Here is a 12,782-nt window from a genome sequence, read left to right as displayed (position 1 = left end):
AGATGTTTTCTGCCTGGTGTTGAAGAGTTAAAATTGTATATGTGCGGGTGTGAAAAGTTAAGCTTAAGCTTACAGGTTTAAACCTTCCTGGTGCAGCCGTGAAAATAAGACAGAGTGAAGTAGCACCTTGACAGTAGGGACTCCATTTTGGAGCACTTGAGACTGCATTCTGGGAAAGCACCCGCCCCCCCCCCCCCCACCGTGAGACTCTGGTCTGAAACTATGATCTCAAATAGTCGGACAATAGCAGTGCACTACATCACCCTTGGCAATGCACAAAAACCCCCTAGCATGATTGCTCAAGCTTAAAAGTAAAAAGGTTGCACCTGGGTTACCTGGGCTAATAATAATAGATATAATTTGTCTATGTCTTAAGATCATAATTGCTGATTGTAAGACTTTAGCAACCACTTAACAACCGTGTATTCTCTTCCCCTTCCCGGTTTTGCGGTTTTTGCCTTTATAAACCCTAACCTTTGGTTATTCGGGGCTGCTCTGTTCATGTATGATCAGACAGCCCCAGCATGCTGGATAATCAATAAAGCTTCCCCTTGCTGTTTGCATAAGAGATGTCTCTTGGTGACGTTTTTCGGGCAGTCGACTCTAACAATTGGAGGCCCCAGCGAGATCTGACTGCTGCCTGTGGACGTCTCCAACGGATATCTCTCGGGGTAAGTGCAGGCGCCTATTTGTGTTGTCGGCCGGCTTATTTGTGGTTTGTGTCTCTTCATTCTGGATTTTGGTAGTTTGTGAGCGCTCTAGGGTTTTGGGAACTGTGCTGGTGTAGTAGCTGCTGGGACAGGGCGTGAGCCCTTCCTGGCTGTGGCCGGCAGACGTGCCTGGGGGCCACAGGCTACGGCCCTGAGGGACGCCTCAGGAGGACAAAGGAAGGCTGGGGACGCCCAGATACTTCCGACGGGGCAGGCGTGGAGTCTGCATTCCCAGCACAGACGGGGTGGCCGGTAAGGCCTTCTTATTATTAGTCTTTTGTAGTTGTAAGGTGCTTTGTTGGTTGTCTTGTTGTTTGTTGATTGTGTTCTCTTGTCATTTAGCATTGTATGGGGTGCTGTGATGGCTCCCGTTTGGTAGATTTGGAATCTGCATTTGTATTGCCAGCATGGTCGCGTGACTCTGAAGTGGTTCTGGAGTCTGCATTTGTAGGTTCTGAAGTGGTTCCGGAGCTTGCATTTGTATTACCGGCATGGGCACAGGGCTCTGAGGCGGTTCCAGAGTCTGTGTTTGTATTGCCAGCATCGTCGTGACCAGTAGTTTATCTCAGTTCCTCTACGGACACTTTGTGTGGTTGTTGTGTGCTGATTCTCTACACTGTTTGTCTGTTCGTGTACATTGTGTTGTCTGCTAACATGGGCCAGACTGTGTCTACACCTTTGTCTCTAACTTTGAATCATTGGTAGTAGGTAAGCGACCGGGCACATAACCTCTCTTTGTCAGTCAAGAAGGTAAAGTGACAGTCTTTCTGTGCCTCTGAATGGCCAGCTCTCGGAGTGGATTGGCCCCCTGGAGGGCTCTCCATTTACCACTCATTCGCCAAGTGAAAGAGGCCGTTCTCTTGCCTGGCCGTCATGGGCACCCAGACCGGGATTTTGAGAAAACATCGGAGGTCAGTATTCCTTCCCTCAAGCGGGACCGGATCTGTGGAAGTGACCGTTGAGTGTCCGGCACCCCACAGCTCTCCGAGAACGCGGAGTCCCCCCGGCCACGGCTTAGCTACGGCCGAAACTCCAGAGGGATTGTAAGGAATGGGAGGGAAATTAGGAAGGGCAGTTGGCTGAGAGCCTGGAGACCCCCTGAGCTCGCTTTGGCTTCCCGGCGGCCGGACTGCGACCCGAGGACCAGGTCTCTCTCTCGGAGGGACGCCTGGTCACGCTGCCTACTGCTACGCGAGCAGGGCTTAGCTTCGGTCGAGGCTAATATTGGCCCTCCAGGTAAACTCAGACAACTAGGTAGTGGGTAACCTTGAGTGATAGGAGATTTCAAACCCCACTCAGCCCCCAGACATGAGGAGCTTCATTGCTTTCTGCCTTCCTCCTCCTCCCGGGGGCTCCCTCCCCCACTCTTTTGCTCTCCTCATCTCCATTCCTATACCACTGGCGAGGAGAAAGGGAGAGGGAAATTCCACAGGTCTCTCCACCTGGGGAAAAGCTGTTACCTGTTACCTGTTAACCCTTTCCAACCGGGTAAAAAGTTTTCCGTCTTTGCAGCTTATGGTAGCTCTGGTGCGTCTTAAAAGTTTTTTGTGAACTATTACTGTTGCTAAGCTTTGATTGCCTGAGGACTAAATCTGGAAAAGAGCTAAAGTTAACTATCTGTTGTAATTGACTGAGTGTCTACAGTAGTCCTAATTGATCTGGCTTTGGTTAAATTATAGGAGGTTCCCAACACTCTTAGTAAAACGGCGCACCTACCCAACCCCACGATTAGTCCTGCCAGGCCCCGGTGTGTGCAGTCTTCCCTGTAAATGGGGGACCACAGCCTTTCTCTGCACTCTATGCTAGTCCATGTGGCCTGCCGCACCCAGGCAGGCATAGCCAAATATCTCTAGGCAGAGCCCCCACCCCGAGGCTGCTTTTTCCCTCCTCTCCTGGAGGAATTTCCAATTCAATACTACTACTGGCCTTACCTAAGGGAGCCAGAACCTTAAGTCATTAACCCTTTCCAACCTGATGGGTTTTTCTCTTTGCAGCTAATAAAAACCTAAACAATGGGTTCATATGCTGATAATCAGCTCTTTTCTGTGCTGCTGTCCCTGACTCATCTGAGAGCGTTCACCTGTCTTGAAGGTTTCGCGTTTTTCTATTGCCATTAGAGTCTTGATTGGAAAAACTACAATGTGAAGTTGTTTACATTGTTTATCTGTTTTTAATGTCTGAGTGATTACCCAACTGATCAGAAATGTACTAATTTTGGCTAAATGGTTTGACTCTCTGACAGCTTAAATTCTAAACCGAGTCTTCCAACTTTGGGCTTCCAGTCGGATCCCTGGAACTCTCAAAGGATGAGACTCTAAATTTGTTAAAGTAACAGCTGCTTGAGTCAATTAAAATTATATAAAATATATTAAAATGTTATAAATGGTGTCAAACCTATGCTGTATTTATGTTTTTGCTTTCCAGCTAAAGTGGTCTTATAAAAATAAGAGTAAATTCTGTGTATACAAGCCTTTATGTTGTTAACTAAAGTAAGCCAATGCAGATTGGTTCAGAAAACTGAGGTAATACAAACGCCCTTCGGTTTGCTCAGTGGCTTGCTTGCTCAGTTTTACATGTCTTTGATATGCTTTAAACTTGTTTCTCTTAATGAGGCAGATCTTTTCAAAGTTGTAAACATGCACTAATGTTTGCTGTCCAGGAGGTGTTATCCTCGTGTTACTTAAAAACATGAAAATGTAATTTTAACTTTTATTTCAGATAATGGTGTGGTATTCATTAATAACTCAGTGTCTTAAGTCATCTAGGCATCAGTGCTAAGTAAAACTTGGGAAAATATATTATATACTTTTAACATCTCAAATTCAATGAAACAAAAACTGTTTAAGTTTGTTAACATATATTCTCATAGGTTGTCCATACATGACAATTCAAGGCTATGTAAAAGTAACTACGGGTATAAAGTTTCAAAAGGTATAAACAAGTCATAAAAAGTTTTAAAATGTTTATCATTTTAAAATATTGTTTACAGAGTTAAGTGCTAATGCCAAAATTACACTGACCTAAAGTTAAAGTCTGATCTTCTGTTATAACAATGGGGTTAAAAAAAAAAGGTGTACTAATGTTAGTAAATATCTAAAAATGGTCTAAATCATAAATCTTGAAATCTGTTTCTGCAAAAACTGTAACGTCTATTTTAATTGATTACTCTGCCATTTCTAGAGTTAGGTCCTGTAAGCTCTTTTTGACTCTGTTAAATAAAACTCTTATATACAAGGTTTTTTTTTATTTCTGGTTTATTCGACAACAAGAGACATAAAATTCATGTTAATCCATTGTGTACTCTACTGTCTCTGTTAAGTTATGGTTATGCGGCAGATGCTAGAAAACTGGGTTCCAAAAACCCAAGAAAGCTCTAGTGTCCACAGGCTATACGGTAAATACCTGGAAGCCAAAGAATGGCAGAGACTTCTGCCACAATTTCTCCTCTAAGTCAGGCTACACAGTAAACACTGGTTAAACTGCCAGTTAAATCTAAAAGCCCAGAAAGTCAGGCTAGAGACCCGACTCACTGCCTCACTTCTCCTCTTTTCTCTTCCAGAAGGGAAGTTACTACTGTTCTGCAGGACTCTCCACTGTGATGTACGGTTTGATCCCCAGACCTTATGTAAGGGATGACTGACCTTTTCTGTAATAATGCCTGGCCACAGTATAGGGCCCCAAACAACAACAACAACAACAAAAAAGGTTGAACTATAAAATAATGTAACAACTAGATCAATTTTTTGGTGTAAAAAGTTACACTGACCACCTCAAAGTATGCAAGCAGGTCACCACAGTTAATCTTACCTAAAGGGTCATAGTTCTCCTCATGGGCACAGTCTTAACTCGCAGGAAAATACTAAGTGTCAGAATTTGCCCATGACCATAGTTTTTCTAGCTCACCCTGATATTTAAAAAAATCTCCAAAAATCAGGGATGGGTTGAGCACCCCTTTGACTGACATCATAGAGGCTGCCTCCTTGTCTACTTTATTAGAGACCAGAAAAATGAGGAGCAAGCTAGCAGCAGAGGATAGGCAACAGACCAATCAATGGCTGCTTTACACGGTGATTGCCATCAAGGAAACCCAGCAAGGCCAGTGCACCCCAAATGGCACCTGTTGCTAATATGAGGAGCCAGGGCATTGGGCAAGCAGCTGTCGTGACAGCAAATGCCTTCTGTCAGCCTTGCCAAGAGCACGGCCACTGGACACGGAACTGCCCTGGGTGTCGAAGGACTCCTGGTTCAGAACTACAGACCCTGTGGCCCCGAGCTAAAAAGCCTTTGGCTCTGCCCAGCCTCTGCCCAGCTTCCAGCTCCAGCCACTGCTACTGGGGATGGCTTAGGGTCAGTAAAATGTAAGTTGCCTATTTCTATCAGCCTCCTATTTAACTCTCCTAGTCCAGCCATGTAATGCGAGTCAACAGGGTGCCTCCCTTAAAGGAGATTTGCATCTCTTACAATTTTCTTAACAGCACCCCATGGATAGGTCTGGGCCTCACACACCCTGCCAGGCCTTAAAAGTCTATCCAATAGTATTAAACTTAAAAAGCCCTCCCTGCCAGTTCCAGGGGAAAGTGGTCCCCTCCACTCCTGTACTGAGACTATAGATGCTTCTCTTTACACCGTGTGTTTTTAATGCCCTTATTTGTTTTGTCTCTAACAGACTAAAAGCTGCTAACTCCAAATGGTCATCAGGCAAGACTTCCAGCCCATTCCACTGGACTACCTGAGCAGCCCTCTGGACCGAGCAGTACAGTCTTTCCAAGGCCACTGTTGCACACCATAAGACAGGTAGCAAGAGGAAATACCCAAATCCCCCTCGACACCCACATGCCAGCTTTGAAGAAGTTACAGAAGACGGAACTCCATCCATAATCCCAAAGAAGAATTTTGGGTATTACCTCTTGAGAAAAAAAAATATTAGGCAGAAAGTCAGTTATGAGCTTATGTGTGTGTGACATAAAGGCCTAATGTGTCCAGCATATGCATCTGCATCTCAATCATCCTGACAATGTTTCAGGGACAGCCCGGCCTTTGCATCCTGCCCTGCCCCCTTCTACCTGATAACCTGCCAGGTGGAGATCCCCACCCCTTCTGCCTGACAAATCTTCCACAATCTCCCAGATATAGCCCAGTATCTGCATTTCAGTATTACAGAACAGGCGGGGATTGGATCTCATTTTCATAGGGGGGGGTGTTATGCGCGGCCCTAAAGGAAAAATGTTGTTTTTATGCTGACTGAACCCAGGTGGTTAAAAACTCCATGGCCAAACTCAGAAAACGACTGGAAAAATGGCAACGGGAGAGGGAAACTCAACAGGGATGGTTTGAGTCATGGTTTGGCTGGTCCCCATGGCTTACTACTCTACTGTCAGCCCTAACAGGACCCTTAATTGTTTTACTCCTAATTGTAACCATAGGACCTTGTGTGTTAAATAGACTCATCACCTTCGTGAGGGAACAAGTTAAAAATGTTAAACTCATAATCATAAGACAACAATATGTCACATTAAAAGACACAAATAATCTCTAAGATTAGAGATCCTCACAACAAGGAGTGGGGAATGAAGAGTTAAAATTGTATATGTGCGGGTGTGAAAAGTTAAGCTTAAGCTTACAGGTTTAAACCTTCCTGGTGCAGCCGTGAAAATAAGACAGAGTGAAGTAGCACCTTGACAGTAGGGACTCCATTTTGGAGCACTTGAGACTGCATTCTGGGAAAGCACCCGCCCCCCCCCCCCCCACCGTGAGACTCTGGTCTGAAACTATGATCTCAAATAGTCGGACAATAGCAGTGCACTACATCACCCTTGGCAATGCACAAAAACCCCCTAGCATGATTGCTCAAGCTTAAAAGTAAAAAGGTTGCACCTGGGTTACCTGGGCTAATAATAATAGATATAATTTGTCTATGTCTTAAGATCATAATTGCTGATTGTAAGACTTTAGCAACCACTTAACAACCGTGTATTCTCTTCCCCTTCCCGGTTTTGCGGTTTTTGCCTTTATAAACCCTAACCTTTGGTTATTCGGGGCTGCTCTGTTCATGTATGATCAGACAGCCCCAGCATGCTGGATAATCAATAAAGCTTCCCCTTGCTGTTTGCATAAGAGATGTCTCTTGGTGACGTTTTTCGGGCAGTCGACTCTAACAGTGTTTCACTCTAAATAAACACAACAAATGGCTCTAGGCCAGGCTGGAGCTAGGAGCTGGAATTCTATCTGGGTCTTCTGTGTGGGTAGCAGGGATCTAACTGAGCCATTAGCTGCTTCCTTTCCAGTGTGTGCATTAGCAGGAAGCTGAAATCAAAGGCAAAGCAGAGACTTCAACCCAAGCACTCTGATGGCAGACACCAGTGTCCCAAGCAGTGGCTTAATAGTTGTACCATAATGTCCTCCACAATAATTTGCATTTTAATAGTTATATCAGATGATATCAATGAATCTTAAATTTGAGAAATACTGGTCTCCCAGACAAAGGTCCACTATTTTTGCAGGGTAAAAGAGTACTTTCTATTGCAGTCTTTGCTTATTTTTCCGGATCTACTTTGCTAGACATCTTCCACTTATTTCTCTTCCCAACATCCTATTCTCCAGCAGTTGCAAATTTACCTTTCACCTCCTTGCCTTGTCCACTGGGATATCCTTAGGTAAATTGGTTCACTTCTCTGAGCCTGTTCCCTCATCTGTAAAATGGAGATTATAATATGCAGCCTCCAGGTTGTTTGACAATTAACTGGTTGAAATATTATATTTTAGAATGTCTAGCTAGAGACCGGGTTCAAAGTAATGCTTAATACTCATTCATTCACTAATACCAGAACTTGTAAATGTAGAGAATCTGGGCAGAGTTGTGCCATATAAAATGTATGGACTATAGTGTCCCAGCCTGAATGCAGCAATGACAATCCCGCTGCATCAGGGTAAGCATATTTGCAATATGAAAAAAAAAAGTAAAGGGAGAAAAAGCCAGACTCTTAGGATTTCACAGGCCACCCATCAAATGCACTAAAAAATAAAATAATCCCTCAAAAAGTGGGATGCCTGATCTCCTTAGCTCCAAGGCAGCTTATTCAAGAGTGAAGTTTTAAGACTGAATAAATATATTCCCATATTAAACACTAGGTTAAATTCGGTGTCTGGCCTAAAGGTCCTTGCAATCTAAAGCAAACAGCATACAAAGATGGACACATGTGCGAGGAGGAATTTATAGTTATTTTTAAAGCTTTGTTATTTTCTCGCTATATCCAATACTCTTGACTGAAAAACAGAAGGGAAAAAAGGGAAAAGGGGAAATTTGATTGCTGGTCCCCATGTACCCTCCAATTTGTTTAGTTTTCATCTAACATTTATTAACACTAACATTTTATGATGTGTACTTTTTTCAAATTTACTTACTTACTTATTTATTTATTTTATATGAAAGGCAGAGACACAGCAATTTCCCATCTGCCTGTTAACTCCCCAGTTGGGACTGGATCAGGTTGAATTTGGGACATGAAAATTCAATGCGTGTCTCCCAGGTGGGTGGCAGGGATCCACTTACTTGACCATCACCTGCTAACCTCCAAATGTACACTAGCTGCGAGCTGGAATCAAGAGTAGAGCCAGGACTCAAACTCATGCACTTTGATATGGGATGCAGATACCCCAAGAAGCATCTTAATCATTAGGGCAAATGCCTACCCCTGGCATACACTTAAATTAAAGTGAGGTGTTTGTTTGTAACTGCTTGAAAATGGTAGTCAGTCACAGCTTGGCTTTCATGGTGAATAATTATCAATAAATGATGAATAATTATATATAATTTAAAAAATTTCTATAGAATTGCTTTACAATAACCATGTGGAATCTTACTTGTTTTATTTTGCTTTTAATGCTACTCTTCTCTGAAAAGCCCATCAACATAAAAATAGTCATAGAACTTGGAATTTCTCAAATAAATTATTTTCAAAATAGTTTGTTTATGCTACTAGTTATTCAAGATACTGTGCTGTGAAGTAAAAAATGACTGTGATATGGATCTTAAGTAGCTTAAAATTTAGCAGAAAGATAAATGTTTATACAATTAACCATACCTAATGTGATAACTTCCACACTGATGCTTAGGATAGTGTCAATAATATTATAAGGAAGAAGACAATGAATTTTTCTCAGAGAAGAAATTGCCAACATTATTGATAATAACAAAGGAATACTTGTAGAAAAGATAAAATTTGATTTTATTTTTAAAATACCAGTTTAATTATGTCTTTTAAAGTTGGGAATAAAGCATTCCAGTTAGGCAACAGAACACTTTCAGTTTGCTTTTATGATCCAAAGGATGAAGTAGAAACAACAAGAAGCCACTATAAGGGAACAGCAAATCAAAGGTTTGGCAACAGCAGTAGTAGCATTAGAACAGTTGATAGTTTGTTACTTGATAGGAACGCATCAAGGAAAATGTAAATATCAGATGAGTACGTGGGCCATATAAATTCAAGATATTTACAAAGCTGACTTTTATTAATTGGTGCTACACAATTAAAAGAATATGCAAACTCTCGAACTTCAAGGGAACACCCAATCAAGACTCTTAGATGCATAATGTTGCATACTCCAGTTGTAAATTGCAGCTTAGTAACCTCAAATTATTATAACAAAAGTTCCCTGGACTCCTTATCATCCATTTCCTTCTGCAATAGGGCACAAATATTAGAAATAGAAAAACTGAGAATTCTTCAATTAAGGCCAACTTACATCAAAATAAAAATAAAATGAAAAAACTAAAAAAAAAGAACACTATAATTGAGCCATAATCAGTTTCTACTATCTGATTCCTGTTTAATTTTCTACTTGATTACTTTAGGACTCAATATATAAAATTTGACATTTTTCTGCATAGTCATATACTACATACAATACATATGAGAAAAGTCTGCTTTCTATTTTGTTAAGCTAGTTAATCAAATGTCTATCTTCTCTTATCATTTGGAAGCTTGTACTCATATAAAGAATCTAAATGTGTACCATAAAATAGGGTTAATTATGAGCATAATGAGACTTAGCAAAAAAAAGGAAAAAATTCCAGAATCAATGAGCTTATAACCTAAACTGATTCTAGAAAAGCAAATAGAACAAAGACTTAACTAATTGCTACCTCTGCCTCTTCATGTGAGATCTCTCTTTCTCTCTCTCTCTTTCTCTCTCTCTCTCTATATATATATATACACATATATATTTTCAATCCTTATTTCTGTTATTTCTGTTATTTTTAAAACTTTGTGCCCATGGTTGTATTTCTAAAATTCCTTTTAGATATACCACTTGGACTGCCTTCATCCCATATTAAAATGCCTGGTTTTACATCCCAGCTCTGCTTCCAAATCAGCTTCCTACTAATCCACACCCTGAGAAGCAGTAGATGACGGCTCAAGTGCTTGGGCTACCACTGCCAACATGGAGCATTCAGATTAGATTCCATGCCCCTGGCTTCAGCCTGGCCCAGCCCTGTTGCTGGTATTTGGGAAGTGAACCAACAGAGAAGATCCCTTTCTGTCTGTCTGTCAGTCTTTTTCTGTTAGGAAGTCTTTCAAATAAAAATGAAAGCAAATAAATTTAAAAATTTGAAATAAGGTCTATAAGCTATAAATAATAAAATAATGTCTATAAACAAAGAAATGACTATATAAGTATATTATATAAAAATATAGTGGGAATTTTAAAAGGAAGATGTAAGACGATTAAAATTTGTGCATCTTAGGATTGGAATCAAAGTTAAAAGGACTACTGTTTTTCGCTATGGGTTTTGCAGAAAAATTGACTCCATATTGCCAATTTAAAATAATACCTGTAATAATGAAAGAAGAGAAAAGAAGAACTTTCTCAACTTCATGGAGGGTTTTTAATAAAATAATGTAAATATTTAAATATATTCTCATTAAAATTGAGGAAACTGTTCACTCTCTTTCCTTACCATAGTGCTGGAATTTTTAGTCAGTTCCCTCAAAAAAAAAATCAATAAATATAGGTGTTCTTAGGAAAGTGATACTCTTTCCTTGTGTATGGGTAATAGTATTGTCTGTGTATAAATTCACTGGGAACAAATTATATAACAGGAATAAATAGATCATTCACTGAGATTTCTGAATGAAGTGTCAGCACACTAAGGAGTTTTCTCTCTCAGGGCCTTAATATCTGATGTTTCCTTTGTCAGAAAGGATCTTCCCCCAAGATAGTTAAGTAACCTTCTTCCTCATTATGTTCATGCTTTTCCTCAGAGATACCTTTTCTGAGTCCTCACTACCCCTTAGTTGTGCTCTTTCCCCTTGTATCGTTATCTTTATTCATACCAGTTATGAATGCCTACTAATATGAGACATCTACCCCCATGAGACTAGAAGTTTCTAGGTGGTAGGGAAGTTGAGTGTCTTGCTCACTAATGTATCCATAAAGACTAGTATAGTGCTTGGCACAGAGTTGAGATTAAATTTTTTTGACAGTCACACATGAATTTTATTGAAAATGAGAGGCAAGGCAACCTATTGGGACAGGTAACCAGTTGGGACCAACACTTCCTTACCAGAGTGTAGCCCACATCAGTGAGTTACACAGCTTTTTATAGTATTCTGTCCATTAGGGCTCACAATTTTGAACCGAACCCCTGGTATGAAGTAAATAATAATAACAATAATAAAACAGAATATGGCTGTAAGATAACAGTTAACAATAACAAACCCAATAACAAATCCAAGATACGATTGTAAGATAACAGTGAAGGACATATTTCTGTCAACCTAGTTTCTGGGAATTTGGGCCCACATAGTTTCACAAGATACACCCTTAGCCATTTGCAAGTAAAGCAATGATGTACAGAAGCAAGAAGTCTGCAATTAGCTTTTAGCCACATTCACTCCATTTTGATTTTGACTCTACATTTCTACTGTGCTCTCCACTGATGAAACCAGACAGGGATGTTCTGTTTTAAGAGAGATACTGGTAAGATGGCAGGGTAGTTAAGATGGGGAGACCAAGACATAGCCATGGGGGTGTGGACGAAAGCTGATGTTTAATTTGCTGAACATAAAACCACAGGGAAAGATGATGGTTGGCCTCAAAGCAGGTCTGTCAGAGGCATATGTAAGGCAGCCACAAAACACACCAAACACCAGAGTAAGGAAAAGGCTTTATTGGGGGAAACCCAACAGACAGGAGGGAAGGGGCAAAGAAGAGAAAGAGGGAGGAGGAGAGCATGAGAGAGATATTTAGAGAGATATCCAGAGACAGAGAGTATGACAGGCAGAGAGACAGCTCAGAAGATGGAGAGAAAGAGCCATGTGTTCAGGAACAGGTCCTTGTATGATGTAGGAGCAGTGAATCCTATTAGGATGGGGGTGGGGCTGACACTGGTGGTTAGGCCATGTGGCTACCTGGCTTCCAGCAATGGCAAGACTAAATTAACATTTGCCAAATTAAATAAATGGATTAATCATGAGCATAAAACGGTAGTGCTAGTAATAACTAATTAGAAAATATAATTGCCACAAAAGACCACATTGATTATGGAAAATAATAACATAACCCAATGATACATTTAGTAAACGATGCTCAGAATCTTATGGATGATTTAAAAAAAATCTTTTATAAATCTTTAATTGAATTTCTCTTGAAAGGAGAGATGTGCCATGCTAATCTGTTAATGTATATGAAAATTAATTTTACCAGGATATAAATTATATCAATATCAATATATACATTGCATGAAATTCAGTGTATTTTAAATCCTGTTGTGATCTTTCATGGAACTTAATGATTCTAAAAGTCACTTGAGAAAGAAAAAGGACTATAATAGGGAAGTTAATCCTGAAAAGAAGGGGGAGGTAAGAGCTTGTATAACTGAGTAAGGGTAGCATGTGTTAAAGCCTGAGTGTTAAAACACAATGGTATTGGTAGAAACATGTGAAGAGAACAAAGTGGGAAAACAGAACCAAATTGTATAAGATTATGTTCTGCAAATCCTTGGGGGGAAAGAGTAGATGTTCTTAGCATTTGACACTGAGAAAAATAGTTTCCCAGAAATAAAAGTAAGAA

General features: G+C 40.5%; 1 long non-coding RNA gene across 1 annotated transcript; it reads left to right on the top strand.

Annotated features, from left to right (window-relative positions):
* Positions 1–350: 350 nt before the first annotated feature.
* On the top strand, positions 351–5,839 carry LOC138846654 (uncharacterized). The gene is made up of 3 exons (XR_016235858.1): positions 351–2,237; positions 4,270–5,245; positions 5,276–5,839. It is a non-coding gene; the product is annotated as an uncharacterized LOC138846654 (long non-coding RNA).
* The last annotated feature ends 6,943 nt before the right edge of the window (positions 5,840–12,782 follow it).

Source organism: Oryctolagus cuniculus, chromosome 6 (genome assembly GCF_051225735.1).
Source record: "Oryctolagus cuniculus isolate XC-2025 breed Fujian yellow rabbit chromosome 6, ASM5122573v1, whole genome shotgun sequence".
NCBI classification, from domain to species: domain Eukaryota; kingdom Metazoa; phylum Chordata; class Mammalia; order Lagomorpha; family Leporidae; genus Oryctolagus; species Oryctolagus cuniculus.
The sequence above is the reverse complement of the archived record's forward strand: the minus strand, read 5'-3'. Positions and strand labels throughout refer to the sequence as shown.